Consider the following 16714-nt stretch of genomic DNA (forward strand, 5'->3'; position numbering starts at 1 on the left):
CCCTCTCCCTTGTTAAATGCCCTCGCCTTCGGCTCAGGCATTTAACACGGGGAGAGGGCCTTTAATAGCCGGTAGAGCCCGCTACGGTGGGTTCTAAGGCTATATTGTAATACAGTGAATGGGATATCTGTCATGTTTGTGACTGAGTAATCCCTCTGCCAAACTAAATCCTTTTTCTTAACTTACTGCCAAGTGAATGTGTTTTAATTAAAATAATTGTGTTCGAGGGTCAGTCCAAAAAGTAAAGTGGGATTAAGTGTCTTTGAGTTCATCTTTTGTGGATAGGGTACACTGTGATGAACGTGACCTAAAAAAATCTATATATCTTGTTCCTTTTCCTGTAGTGTAGTGCATGTTTTTTCCCACTGTCTGCTTAAGAGAGACAGGATATATATGATCGGCATCTTATACATGACGTGTGACATATAATCATCACCTGCCACTTGTAGCAGGGTAGAATTGAAAGGCATTTGGAGAAGAGCAGAGCCATTGGAATCAAAGATTATTTTTTTCCCCATAGCAGCTGCCCCGACTGCAGAGCTTACCAAATGTTTAGTTTACCCGATGCGCTACCTGGTACGCTTCAAGGCATTTAACACAAATAAAATACTTGCACTCCATAGCAAATAATACTTCACTCATTAAACAGTGTTCTTTTTATTTTTTTCTGCAGAAAATGTCTGTGTTTTAATTTTTTTAGGAAATCCTTTAGCAGACAAAAACACTGTTTTTAAAATATTATGCAGCCTCCTTTCAGCCAGTCAGTGTTTTTTTTTAGGCATGTGTTGTAATTATGTCCCTGCCTATGACTGACTCTCGTAATAATCACATCTAAAATTCCAGTGGCCTTAGAGGACCAGCACCAATGTACTTATACAGTGCTACCATGTAAATAAAAAAAAGGGTTTGCACAGAACCTTCGTTACAATTTATCTTTTTTCTTTTTTTTCTTTCTTGATATAGCTACTCCTGCTGGTCCACCTCCACCACTGACCCAGCAGGAGAGCCCAGCCTGGCTCCGGCGGGAGAGGCTGGAGGCCACCAGGCAACATTAACAGAGGCTGGTGGATGAGCAGGGCCTGGCACATGCTCCTAGACTTGCTCCTGCTCCTAGTCGTGCGCCTCCAGGCCACACCAACACTATCGCCAACCTGGAGCTGCCCATCCCCAACCCAATGCTGCCCCCCCTTTCATACTGGCTATAACACCGACATACCCTACATGATCTGGTGCAAGTGAGCCGTTGGCTGGCAAGCCCTGAGGGCCACATCCAACATCTTGAGACCCTCATTAAAAATTCTCTCTTTTAACCCTTTTATAAAATCATTCTTGGAAGGAGGGAGTTATTGTGGGTGGAGAAGGTGAGAGTTTGGGAAGGAAGTTTTTAAACATTGGACTTGAACTTTTATTTTGGACATTGGTTGGGGATGGGTAAAGATGTGAGAGTGATGTGGGTGGAGGGGGTGGGTTTTTCAGTTTATTATTTATATTTTTATACGTTACTAAAGGGGACATTTTTACAATCCACTTTGTCTTTAGCCTTTTTGTGTTTTACTTTTTACTTTGCACTGATGCATTTTCTCTAAGTGTACGCCATTTAGGAGGGTGTGCTGCCATCCCCTGTATTGCATACTGAAACATAAATAAACAAGCAAGCACTTATCTTAACTGCAAGTTAGTTATATAGCAAGTAGAATAGTTCACTTCACCCATAGTTCTCTTACCTGAAACGGTGAAGTGATGGCTGGTGGCTGCTCCCCCTGTGAATCTTCCAAGTTCCAACACCTTACTGAAAGGTTTCCCAAGGTGCCTTCTTTATGGTACTGATAGTGCGCTAACAGGCAAGACATCACAGCCAGGTCCCAACCCCACATAGGTGATCTGTGCTCCAACTGTCAATTACTCAAAATGGTCACAGGCAATTAGATTGGAAGAAAAAACAAGAGTTAATAGGGTATAATATACATCAATCTACTTTATAGCTTTAGAAGACTGAGGACAAATACTACCACCATGGCACATCAAAGCATACCTCATATCAAAAACTAGCAATAGTAAATTATTCTGAGCAGTGATGCGCATGGGATTTGAAAACTAAAGTTGTGAAATCCTCATGTCATGAAAAAAAAATCAAAGTCTGTACTCTATAGTCGACAAGGTTAAGCGGTTTATTGGTGCATTACAAATGCCTGAATAATGATGTGTTGACTTTGAGGAATGGCGTTCATTCTTACTTATAAGTGATTAGGTAAGTGGGACAGGTGTGGGCTATTGCTCAGGTAATAGAGTATCCCATCCTTAAGTTGGTGTTGCATGTAACCACATCTACTCCACCAAGTGTGGGACCTACTTGTTGCATATTAACCTAAGTCACACTTCAATAAATCACACAGCCCAGAGAAGAGGGTTGGGGTTTGATGAATGGATGGAAAAGGAGATTTAGGGAAAGGTGTGACAACGACAAATACAACAGCAGTATTCATCAGGGTGATGAGCAACACATCATTATCATCAATAAATTCTGGTAGGAAATAAATGAAGGAATTAGTATGATAGTTCAATTAAATGCAATGGAAACAGTACTCCTCCCCCAGAGACACAAGGTATTAGATATCCAAATGTTCTATCATCTAGGTTAGAAAAGGTGGAATGAATTGAACCCAACCAGTTCTAAAAAAAATCTGATTGTTAAAAGAAAAATTATAATGTATTACCAAATTGGGTGGTACATCTGCATTTCCTCGGAATGTCCATCACTCTTGGGTACCTGTCTCAAGACTGGTCCAGTAGGTAAGCAGTAGTGTTGAGCTCGTCTTTGCCTTTCGTTCGTGCAGTAGAAGAAAACCTGTGGATTTGAAAACAGAAACTCTATTGGAGAGTCACGGAGAAGGACCAAAGGAAGGTAAGCTTCATGAGGGGTGCACCAAGAAGACTCAGAGGCAGGGCAAAAAACAAGAGCACTCAGAATTTCACTTTTGCCAGCAGTGAAAGACACACACTCATTAGCGTTTCCCAAATCAATGCACCTCTCTCCATTCTACCGAGCTGAGTACTAGGTCTCAGAGTCATAGTTTACATTTGAAGTTGATAACTCCCTTCTTCTAGCTGTTGTTGATGAGGTAGTGCTGCAGTGAATCCTTCCATCCTCCCTCTCCTGACTCTTAGTAACTCCGTCCTAGTCCCGACATGAGCAAGATAGACGTGTAGTGCTCTGCGATTTATCAAGAAGTAGAGAAACGGAATTGCCATATGTTGTATAGATTTTTGTTTGTTAACTAAAATGACTAATCTGGTCTCTGAAGAACTGGAAAAAAGGAATAGATCTTATAGGTAAATTATTTTTGCATGGTAAGTTTGTAAAGGCCAATCATCTTCAGAAAAAATTATCACTCATCAGGCACCGAGTATTGCAATTTACCAAAATCAAGTTTATTATCAATTCAACTGCCTGCCACCACATAAATCATCGATCATCACTCACAATCACTCACTCATTGTTGCAGGAGTTGTACTTTATTATAGTTATCTCTTCTAATACAAGCAATGGTATTTTGTACACAATTGAATCTTTGACGTAGTGAGCACATTGGAATTTGGTGTTGGCAATCTTGTAAATAAATGATCTTCTGGGACGGCCTTGCTAAGTGATGCAGAAAAAGTACAGGCATGCGAGGGAGGGAAGGCATTTTCTCCATTGTCATGAAGGTATTGTTGTGGAGGCTTCTTCACTGCACACTGGTCCAACTCCAATCCTACCATATATGTGACTAAAAAAGGTAGGGCAGCATAAAGTATAATCCAAAAACAAAGAATGTTCCACTAGCTTCTTTTTCTTCCTTTGCAAAGAGATAAGTTCAAAGAGAAATAATTAAAAAGTTCTATGGTGGCATTGGCATACTCAGTCCAGGAAGTAGGGTTTGTCCTCAAACTCAGGTAGTTTTCCCAGAAGTTGGTCAGCTAACACACTTGATTCTGACCAATCATCCTCCTCCTCCTGTGGTGTTTTAGGTATATGTAATCAGGTGGTATGAAATGTTGACTCATTTTAATCATGGTTAATCTCTCCTTGTTTTGAGGCAAGAGACTGTTCCTTCTCATTGCAACAACTACACTAGCTGAACTGAACACATGCTCAGTAGACACACTGGATACAGGACAAACCTGCCTGCTGAGTTGTGGCCATTGGCACACCTTCCCATACCAATGAACCAATGGGTTTTGATCTACATACACCACTTTTCGGTCATCCAGATACCCCTGGAAATCCTCTGAATAGTCAATGGTGCTGCCACTTGCACAACCTCTTTTTCCTTCGTCTCTGCACAAGACTTCAGACCTACCACTTGAAACCAAGCCAATAAGAGTCCAATTCTTCCGTTGGTGTTTTTGTTGATGTTCTTATGGCTGTCGTTGGCTCCTGTGAGACAAGACTGCTTCTCTAGAAGTTGAAGGCAGCACCCCAGAACTGAAGAGTAGGACTCTAAGTTCCAGCCATTCTCCTTCCAGGTCTCAGGCTTGCTCAACAATCCACTTCTTGTATTTTGAAACATCCCCTTCAGAAATAGTAATGAAAGCGGGAAGAATTTTTTGCAGCATGGATCATGTAGGGTGGCACAGATGTACTCTGTGTATGAGATACTGTCATTTTGCAGCCTTGCATTACAAGTCAATCAATAGCTTAAGCCACAGCTTACGCTCTCAACCAAGGCTTTGCAACATACAATAGGTTGAGTTCCAACATGTTGGCACCTCCTGTACCTGCTTTAACTGGTACGCTGTTAGCACAATGAATAATCCACAACTGCTTCCGGGCTTTTAAAGAATGGCTGAAATGAGTGCCGATTCATCTGCAGGTGATCAGAATGTTGCTGACTCTCTTCTTTTTTTAGACACTCTTGAATGACCAGGTTGATGCAGTGCACCAAACACAGGACCCTGAAATAGTCACTGTCTGCCATGGCCTTGACTATGTTATTGCCATTGTCCATGGCAACAAGTCCAATTCACATGCCTGTGGGTCATAGCCATTCAGACACCTTGCTATTAAATTTGTCCAAGATGTGATGTCTCCAAGGCAAACATGGCTACCAGTGCATGTCGCCGAACGCTCTTAACAGTTTCTTCAGGGTCAAGACCTGTAGACCTGTAGATACCTTATGTTTTACTCCCGCAAAAGAGATTCAGTGTGCGATGACACACATGTAATCAGTAGCCTGACAACTCAACTGGTCCAGATGTCTGTCATCAGGTGGTTAATGGGGACAACACTTTGCTACAAAGCTTGTCCAACCAAATGCGGCACATCATGATGCAGCCCTGGAACAGCAACTCTGGCAAAATAGGTCTGACTTGGAACTTTCAATTTCAGGCACATGGCTGCCACAAATTCTAAGAATCCCACTCCTTCCACAAAAGAAAAAATGGGAGGAAGTCCAGCACTAACATTTTTGCCGGCTTTCCATTGTGCAAATGTGCAATTGGGTGGTTGCAGTCGTAGGGCCCCTCCTGCCTAAACATGACTGTTATAGTAGCCTGGATTTTCTTCTTTTCTGGGACGACTGATGTAGGTAACGTTCAAGAAGTAGGTGGTGGTAGACTCAATGTGCGTTGTGAGGCAGTTACTATATGTCGTTGTGTATCCACCTGACTCTGAGGCTTCCTGCGGCATTGTGAGGTCACTGAGGCAGGTGATTCTGACACACTGCTGGGGACAGGGCTGCTTTGCATGAGGATGTCACTTTCTTCTTCCTTGCCTCCCACTGTGATTGGACCAGTTGTGGCTGATGTTTCCAGGCTCTCCCTACCTTCACTTTTACCACTACAACCACATCCAGCAATTTATTTAAGGAGCTTCTCCCACCGGATTGCATGATGTTTTCTGATAAGGGTCATTTGACCTCACGTACCATAATGTGTACCAGGCTTACCCCAATGAACACTCACATGGCAAACTGAGAAAATTTCTATGTTTTTCTTCTGTTTGCTAAGTGTGAAAAAGTCCCAGACTGGGGAGGAGTACTTTCTTAGGGGGCCACTATCAATGCCTGAAGAAGAGCTGGAGGTAGGTGGGTGTGTCGTTGATTGCCTCTCTGCAGTGCATACTTCTACTGAGGTGGGGATTGGTGCAGGTCCCAGCTGAGGCCTTACAAATATGGGAGCTAGTGGTGCTAACTGTGCCACATCCCTAGGACAAGATTGAAAAGTAATGCTGGACTTTGCTGTATCTCCTTCCACAATGACTGGCTCATCGTTGTCCTCCCTCTTATCATCCTCTTCAATGATTCTAAGGCTTTCAGGAACTTTTCTTTTCCCTTGCCTCTCCTGGCGTCTCCCGGACTTTACTGGGGTCCACTCCATTTCCCTGTCTTAATCATCAGAAGTGGTGCATGGAGAAGAAGGCGTCAGGAAGCTCAACCTCCTGTTCCGTTCCAACTTTGGGAAGATCTATTATTGCCGGTTGATGTTGCTGTCCATTTTGCTCTGTTTTCTGAAACGATTGGGTACTAATTTGCGAAAGGGACAAATCCAATTCACTGTCACTGCTCATCGGCATTGTCATGATTGCTGTGGCTGCCTCACTGACAAACATGGTCTTGGGCTAAGGTTAGGGTGGTGCTGTTGATGCAGGAGTGCTGCTCCCAGGTTCCTTCCAGAGACCAGCATGGCAGGCACACGTCTCCCAGAAAAGGTTGCGTCGGCATTCTTTTGGTGGAAAGCTGCTTCTTCTCACTGACCACTTTCTTGGGAGCAACTTTCTTTAATGCCATCTTAAAGCTCTCAGTTTGCAATAGCACTAAGCTGCACAAGTGGAAGAGATTGGAGGACTGAACTCACTGTACAGGCCTTACATTTGGCAATAATGCACGTGATGTCTCTTCTTCTCTTGTGCACCGAAAAGCAACCAAGCAAGAAAAGCATGCTGTTAGTGAAACATTGCATTGTTGCAGGTTGAAATAGTACAGATAAGTGCAATATTAGTGTGGTTGGTTACCTATGTATTAAAAACCAATTTAATCAAATGTTGTAGAGTCAAACAACACCATCACACCATAACATTTAATTTCAACACAGGCAACACAACAGGCAGATATAGCTCTTTGCTTTATCTCCATCTGTTTAAAAGGAGACTCCTGAGGTAGCCAGACAGAGGTGCATTGGTAAATGGAATAATCCCTAAAAATCCTATGGCAGCAAGGTGGTACATAGGAAATGGAATGATCATTAAAAAATTAATTGAGCTGCTGATGTGCTGCAGTGCAGTGTAGTCAGGGCTTCCAGGAGAAAATGGAGTTATACACCTAAAGGAACTGGAACAGCATTGCACCTATGGATGGATGGAGGAATGAAAACATGGATGGATCAAGGCAGAATTAAATAAATTGAAAGAATAAAAAACAAGAATAAAAACTTTAAAAATCTGAAATAAAAATAAAAAATAAGTTTTTTTTAAAAACAAGAAATTAAATAAAAAAATAAAAAGTAAAAATTAAAATTAACATTTTAAATATAAACTTAAATTAAACAAATGATCAATAATTGCTGATGTTTGTGTCGTCCCGACAAAAAGAAAGAAACCCGTTGTGAGGAATTCAGTATAAAATAAAAAATAAAAAAGGAAGGAAATACTATGAACAATTTTCATCAGAATCATATTCTTCTTGTATACATATACTATAATGATCCCCAAGCATATCAATATTAAACTGATATCACATCAATCCATGTAAGCCTATGGAAAAGGTACACTGGCTGGATGCACAAAATGGCCACCAGCCACGTGGTCAAACAGCAACAACAAGGAGCAAGGGGTCATGGAGAGAAAATAACACATGCACGCCTATGGCAAGGACATACTGGCTGGATCCACAAAATGGCTGCCAGCACATGGCCAAACAACAACTGCCAACAAGAGGGGATGGAGAACAAAAAACACATGCAAGCCTACGGACATAGACTACACAAAATAGCCACTAGCCATACAGCATGGAGAACAAAGACAAATGATGGATGGTGACAGCATAGACACACACATACATACACACTGGCTAGAAAAAGAGAGGTGTTAGAATTAGGGTCTTTGATAGGCAGTCGGGTTGCGCCCTGTACATGCAAAGACCCTGACTTTAGTCAGGGTAAAGGAGAAACACACCCGGTTAACCCTGCTCACTCTCTTGGTAACTTGGCACGAGCAGAAAGGCTTAACCCAGAGGCAATGTGTAAAGTATTTGTACCAACACACACAGTAATACAGTGAAAACACTACAAAATGGGCATCACACAGGTTTAAAAAAATTGTAAATATTTATCTAAATAAAACAAGACCAAATATGATAAAATCCACCATACACAATTAATAATATGACGTTAGCCGTTAAAAAAACACGAATAGTGCCTAGCGGCACGCATATTGCAATCTGACGTGACAGAGTCGTTTCCCATGATGCAACTTCACTGGCACCATTTATGGAGTCACATGGACTCCCAGGTACAGTACTTTAGCAAAACGTGTGGAAAACAGGCCGGTGCCTGGAGTCAGGGAGCTTGATCCAATGCAACATCAGTTCCGGTGCTGCAGGATGAAGGAGCGAAGGCGACAGGTCCTTGCTGTGGTGCAGTGGCGTCAGTTGCGAGCAGTCAGTCCCTTGGCACCTCCGGCGAAGTCACGAGGCTGCGGGGCGACCTCACGGGGTCATAATCACATCACAGGCGCTGCAGTGGAGTTGGGTGTCACGAATGTCGGGGTTACAACACTCCGATCTTGCAAGTTCTTGGGACGTCAGCGGCATCAGCAACACCAGGCCTGCGATGTCGGTAGGGTCGTCGTGCTTCTGCGAGGTTCACTGCTTCAGGTGCAGGTTCGATGCAGTGGCACCCTTACAAAGTCACACAACATCGTCCAATGCGTTTCACTGGAAATTTGACCAGATCTCACTCTTAGTGGCCCAGGAACTGGAATAGGACCATCTAACAAGTTAGAGTCCACAACAAGCAGAGTCAGAGACTGGTTGGTGAAGTCTGTGCTGTCCCTGAGGCTTCAAAAACAGGAGGCAAGCTCAGTCCAAGCCCTTAGACATACCTCTCAAGCAGAAATGCACAACAAACTCCAGTCTTTGTCCCCTTTCACAGGCAGAAGCAGCAACTGCAGGATAGCCCAACATTCACAGGCAGGATCAGCACTTCTTCTCAGCATTTCAGCTCTTCTCCTGGCAGAGGCTCCTTGTGACTCCTTGAAGTAATCTAAAATATGGGGATTTGGGTCCTCTATTTATACCCCTTTCTGACTTTGAAGTTGCCCAACTTAAAAAAAGTATCTGTTGTTTACAGGATCCTGCCTTGCCCAGGCCTGGCCCCAGACACACACCAGAGTGTTGGAGGCTGCATTGTGTGAGGGCAGGCACAGCCCATTCAGGTGTAAGTGATCACTCCTCCTTCCACTCTAGCCCAGATGGCTCATCAGGATATGGACGTTACACTCCAGCTCCCTTTGTGTCACTGTCTAGTGGAGATTCACAAACAGACCAACTGTCAGTCTGAACCAGACAGGGAATCCACAAACAGGCAGAGTGACAATGGTTTAAGCAAGAAAGTGCCTACTTTCTAAAAGTGGCATTTTCAAGCTAACAATCTAAAAACCAACTTCAATAAAAGATGTATTCTTTAATTGTGAGTTCAGAGATTCCAAGCTCCATATTTCTATCTGCTCTCAAAGAGAAACTCCACTTTAAGGATATTTAAAGGCAGCCCCCCTGTTAATCTATGAGCGAGACAGGCCTTGCAACAAGGAAAACTGAAATTGACAGTATTTCGCTGTTAGGACATGTAAAACACATCAGTACATGTCCCACCTTTAACATACATTGCACCCTGCCCATAGGGCCACCTAGGGCCCACCTTAGGGATGCCTTACATGTATCAAAAGGGAAGGTTTAGGCTTGGCAAGTGGGTACAGTGGCCAAGTCAAATTGGCAGTGCAAGACTACATTTCACATTTTAGATGCCACAATCACGTCCCTCTTTTTTTAACAAAATACAGCCACAACACATGACTATAGTTCAGTTCGCAGTATCTCGTCTCCCATCTAAAATACCACTTAGGGCATTTTTCTGGTTGACAATGTTAAAAGATTACAGCCAGGGGGCGTGGCCACACTGCCGGCCAAGATGGCTGCATGGTGCTTAATCTCCAACAGTGCTGGCTCTGATCTTGGGGCGGATGGGACCTATACAATTTGTTTAGAGGCTTGTGATGTGGCGTAGACCCACACCACAAGCTGCTCATGTAGGTGGGCTCTCGATTGTCGATCGTCAACCGCTGCGCACCTCAGAGGCTGTGACAGGGACCGCGGGTGGGCCTGAGATGCTGTGCAGGTGGGCCAAGCAGTTCAGCCCGTGCCTTAGTTGCAGCTGGCCCCTCCCCGTGGGGCATCAGACTGCTGCGGGAAGGTGTGACAGCTAGTATGCAGCGAGCCTCCCAAGCACTTTTGCTCATGAGGCACTCAAGACTTGCAGATCAAGCCTGTTGGGAGATCCGTGGCATGCCTGGGCCTAACTGCAGCCTCCATGTTGGAACTATCCGCCTACGTGACGAATGCTCTGGTTACCGATGGAGTTCATGCAGGACCCAGGATAGAGGCATGTTGCTTTATTCTCCCCTCTCGATCACATTTCTGAGGTGGTGACTTGATGGCAATGCTATCCTTACATAAACTAGCCGTTCAACTCCTTGCTGCTGCCTACCATTCCCACTGATCCTGAGAGTACTCCCCTCAGGCCTACACTCTTACTTAGAGGTACGGCGCTTCGTATAGCGCCCCCCCGGGCGTGGCTCTTGTCTGTACCCCAGGGAGGTGTCTTGGTTCATAGCAGTCTCTGTGTCTGTACCCTGAGATTGGGCACTGACCTCGACAGAGACCACGGCAGCGGAGCTCACTTCCTCCCTTCTTCTTGCTGCTCTTTGGTCACAGGATCGTGACACACGTGTGTGTTGCAGAAGAAGTAATAGAGTATGTGCTTACCTGGCCTCCGTCCATTTGCACCGACTTTAGCTTCATGGATAGTGCTGGAACCCTCCATCTCCATTTACCTGCCATAATTACTGTGCCCTCAGAGCTGACCACCTTCTCCTTGTCAAGTGACGCTGAGTGAACCGCTACCAATCCTAGATTTACCATGGGCCGAGGTGACCGTAAGCAAAGAATATTGCCTTTTGAGTGATCAAAATCTACTAGGGAAGTTTGGACCATGACAATATGGATGGGGGTGTGGTTGAGGGACCCGCGTCTGATATGGCGGTGGTCTGGTGGTCATCATGGTTGAACTCAAAACATGATACTGTGCCATACATGCACAGTTCGACACCATCACCACTCGACTGGATCGCATGGGTGAACCCTCTGACAGACACAATGCAAGGATGGTAGGCACGGAGGAGCACATTTCAGGCCTTGAAGACACTACTATCATGTGGTGAAGTGACTTGAACTTTTGGAAACATAATTGAAAACAATGGCCATTAATAATTAAGATTTGGATGCAAGGGGACGGCGTAATAATATTTGCATTTTAGGTATAGCCGAAACAATGGACGCAGGTCATCTTGGCATCTTTATAGAAAGCCTGCTCTCTGATCTTCTTGGTAGATAGAACTTCACTTCTACATTTGTAGTGGAGCACGCACACAGATCGTTGGGCTCCTGCTCTATACCCAGAGCCACGCTGCAACCAATTATTGCACGTCTCCTCAATTTCAGAGATCATGATGTGGAGCTCCGTCAGGTGCTTGAGTTGGGCCCACTCCAGTATCAAGGTTCTATTATCTCCCTCTTTCTGGACTTCATAGTTACGGTTCAGAACACCAGACACAAGTTCACACAGCCCAAAGCTGCACTACACAAACTGGGACACAGCTATGGAATGTTATACCTGGCACTCCACCAAGTGGATGTGGATAGGAAGACCCATTATTTTGCTGCTCAGCAGATGTAATAACTTTTTGCAAGCAACACATTGCACAGCACTCTTCTCTGGAGTGCAATAACAATGATCGAGGCCCCTTGGACTCCCATGTAGCAGCCAGCATGTAACTCTTCTCAACAGAACATAATCGCCTTCTACACAGTCTACCTGACAACTGGCCACTCGATGCCCATATTCTTCTCTCTAGCTCGAAGCCCCTACTGTCTAATTGATGTCCTTTAGATATGAATATCTAATATGGGCCAATCTTTATACCTAATGTAGTCTCTCCTTTTTATGATGCATCTGTATTCCTAGCCACCCACCGTGGTGTTGCTACCTACCCCAGGTTTATACCGCAGATATGTTTGAGAATTACATGTTTTGTTTTGTATTGTTGAAGCAGGGATTCACCTGGCACTTAGCTGCTGGATGTGGTTGGGGGAGGAGATTTATTGTTGTTGTTTTTTCCCCGTTATTTTATCTTTTGTGATGCACCATTCTATTTACTTTCCATGCTGGATTCCTCAGGTATTGATTTTGCTCATGAGACACACCTACCCATACTATCCTGCATGCATTCAGTGACACCACATTCATGTCCTGGAATATTCAGGGCCTTAACAGTCCTCGTAGGGGCAAACAGGTGCTGTAGTATTTACAGCATCACAGTGTGGCTATCATCTTCCTTCAGGAGACCAACTTGCTACCTAGCCCTTCCCACACATTTGCCAGTCCTTGAGACCACATTGCTTCTTCTCCAGCTTAAGCATGGACTCAGAGGCTGTAGCTACATTGATATATAAATGCTTACCCTTCCAACCATACGATATACAATCAGATGACGGATGATGATATCTCCTCATAGCGGGATACATGGCTGTACAATGTCTATTATTTTCCAATGTATAGGCCCCCACTGTTGACGACCTGGAATTAATATGGAGGCAGATCATATTATATTGGGAGGAAGGGGGATTCCAACGTACTCCCTGACCTGATATTAAACTCCACTACTTGTAACCCAGTGGGTAAACCCTGCACTTTGAAAATTCTCTGCTCACACACTTTGCGACTAATGGTGCCTGTTACACCCCACGTCACCCGCCTATACTTTTTACTCAATCCTACATGGCACTTAGACGTGCATAGACTATTGGTTTCTCTCAACCATACTCACAATGTGGCTTGGTTAGATTGCCCATCTTCTGCGTACACTTTCGGATCACTCCCCTGTTGTGATGTCACTATGTATCCCCATTGCTGGAGACCTTTAAGGCGAATATCAGAAGTGTGTGCATGTCTAAACATACTGGTATATTGTGTGATTTACATGGAATACTGGCCCACATTAACATGCAGCTCTATGAATTGGACCACACTAGTGCTCAACAGGGCGAGGATGCTCAATTGCCAATGCGTGCTACTGAATTGGAGCATACTAGTGCTCAACAGGGCGAGGATGCTCAATTGCCCATGCGTGCTACTTTGATGGCTGAGTTTAACGATACTGCAGAGCGTGAGGCGCACTATTTGGGTACATGCATTCGGGCCCGTCGCTATGAGGAGGGAGAACGACTGGGACACACACTGGCTAGACTCTTACGCCCCACTGGTGGTGCATCCTACATCTCTAAACTACAACGTGGGGATGGCACCTGACCTGTCGCCACCGTAGATATACAAACTGAATTCCTTCGTTATTACACAGATCTTTACACCACACGCCTGCGGGATGGTGGGACTGAATGTGTGGACTACATCAGCAAGATTGCCTCGGTGTGGCTCACCACTGCACACCAACAGTTTCTCAGTGAACCCTTCACCACTGAGGCGCTCATTCAAGTGATTGACTCCTGGCCTTGATGGCTTCTGTGGCTCCTTTTATAAGACGTACAAGCATCTCTTAGCCCAACTACTCCTGGCCTTATTCTGGGAAGCCCTGGAGTGTGCACACTGCTCTCTACGCTGTGTGAGGCGTTGACCACTCTACTCCTGAAACCGGGTAAAGATCCCCAACATTGCCACTATCTCTATTGCATTTAGATACCAAAATCTTTACAAAACCCTGTCGACTTGTCTCATGTATCTGATGGATCAAGTTACCTCCACGGCCCAGTCGAGCTTTGTTTCACACTGCTCGACATCTCTGAACCTTCGTACAGAGAAGGCCTTTGATTCCCTGGAATGGGCATTCCTGCATGCTTTACTCAATAAAATGGACTTTCCATGTAACTTTTCATCCCATAGCAGTGGTTCTGTACTCACTACCAACGGCTTGGATTAGGGTGAACGCTGTGCTTTCTGCTTCCTTCCTGATCACTCGAGGGGCAAGACAGGGTTGCCCTCTCTCGCCCTTACTTTTCATTAATGCGATTGATCTCCTAGTGCACCACCTACAGGCCAAACACCTCCACAGAGGTTTGCAGTTTAAACCTGGCCCGCTCCTGATTTCATACTATGCAGGTGACATTCTACTGTTTGTAAGTTGCCCTATGGAGAATTTAGCCCCAGTACTCTGGTAACTGATCAGATATGGGGCCCTGTCTGGCCTCCAAATTAATTAATTGGAATAAGTCAGAACTATTCCAAATGACTGATGCCACTTTGTGTACATTGTGACTTCCTACCAAAGTGATGTGGAGTCTCTGTTTGCTACTTAGGCATCTATATTCACTGACATAAGAAACAGGTCATACACCTGAACTACGGCCCGGCGATGGATAGGTTCATTTTGCAGGTGGCTCATTGGACTAGCCTTCCATTATCCCTGGCGGGACGCATTGCCATTATAAAAATGGTAGTGCTCTCCAGTTTCTTATATTTTTTTCAAAACATTACCATACCCCTTACCAACATTTTTTTAAGACACTACAGAGCATGCTGACATGGCTTGTTTGGGTGGGTAAACACTCTTGTGAGCGCGGGGAGTTTAGAGTTCTTCATCTGCATCTATATTAGCTGGTTACACAGTGTCAATATTCAAGACACTGGTACCATCCTGATGCTTGTATACTGTACTTCAAACCCAAAGCTGCAAGGTCAATACCACTGAGGGCGCTCTTACCAGCGGGCATCCCACTAACTCCCGATGACACACTATCCACGACATGCTGGGCCTGGCAGCGGCTGCTCCGGCTGCTGGGTGGTCATGTACTCTACTTCCCTGCAATCCCCCTGGTGGACAACCCCTGCTCCCCATAAGTTACGAACTGTTGATACAGTGTACATTGATGACACACACTTTACATCCTTTTGGAGATATATTCCTGAATGGACATGTCTTGAATGACTGATCCATGCATTGTGGACGTTCCCCTCATGGACCACGTTGTGCTTCAATGAATTCAGAGTGCATTGAGGGATCATATCCCTTTCTACCCGGTCCCCCCTCCTGAATTAACTCCACTGTCATTAGTAATCACTGCTTCAGAAGGGGACCGGCTTATTTCTAAACTATATCACGTTTGCGTGCAACTTCTACCGACACGTGACACTAGACTTAAACTTGCATGGGAATCAGACTTGGGGCACTCTATACCGGGCAAGATGTTGGCTACTTGTTGAATGCAGGCATGCTTCATCTCAGTTAATCATTGTCACAAGCTACTGAATTATACATTTTGTGCACAGAGCATATTCCACACCTGCAGCACTGGCCCGCTTTGACCCCACTCGCACATCAGAATGCCCAAGGTGCCGCCTGGAGGGCACAGACTTTGCTCACATGTTGTGGACGTGTCTCAAGGTGGAGAAATACTAGAGGGAGGTATTTACTGGTCTGACTTTGATGACTCAGATTACAATTGACCACTGCACACCTTGTTGGGTTATGTCCAAGACGTCCCTAAGTCCATCCACAGATACACTGTCATTGCCTTGCTGCTCACCAATCACGAGATTGCTATACATAGGGGAGGCAAGCACCCACCTACTTTGCCACATGGATATGCAGTCTCATTTACTGCATCAAGAACAGTGAACTATATGAAACCCTGCAACCTACCATCCAAAAGATATATGGCAGCCTCTGAGAGATTACCTACAAACCCTATCTACCCCTGACTCCACCGAATAAGGAATGGGGTTTCTCACTCAAAACGTAGACACACCTGTTCTATCTTATTGTGCTATGTCACCAGAGCAGACTCTGGGATTTTGATTTTGTCTCTTTTGTTTCATGTGAGGATGTGGGTATGTATTGTGCTAATTTCATGGTCTGCATTGACTAGCCTCACTTTTTGCTATTGTATACATCAAACTCTTACAACTGGGCCATTCACATTTTGCACTATGGAGGAGGCATCACTGTATGTTTATGTTATGTTTCAAAATGTAAAAAATAAAGGGGGTCATTACGGCCTAAGATCTGACCGCTGTGCGGCCGCCAATGCGGCCACACCCCCGCCGTGGCCATTTGGAGATCCCCGCTGGGCCGGTGGGCGGAAACCTGGTTTCTGCCCGCCGGCCCAGCGGGGATCACGGCCGCAACATAGGAGCCGGCTCCAAATGGCAGTGTTGCGGACGTGCGACGGGTGCAGTTGCACCAGTCGCGCTTTTCACTGTCTGCATGGCAGACAGTGAAAAGCTGCATGGGACCCTGTCAGGGGGCCCCTGCTCTGCCCATGCCAGTGGCATGGGCAGTGCAGGGGCCCCCAGGGGCCTGACGACTCCCCGTTCCGCTAGCCTTTTACTGGCGGTGCAAACCGCCAGAAAAAGGCTGGCGGTCGGGGACTCGTAATCCCCTGGGCAGCGCTGC

The sequence above is a fragment of the Pleurodeles waltl genome, chromosome 6, assembly GCF_031143425.1.
Source record: "Pleurodeles waltl isolate 20211129_DDA chromosome 6, aPleWal1.hap1.20221129, whole genome shotgun sequence".
Taxonomy (NCBI): Eukaryota; Metazoa; Chordata; class Amphibia; order Caudata; family Salamandridae; genus Pleurodeles; species Pleurodeles waltl.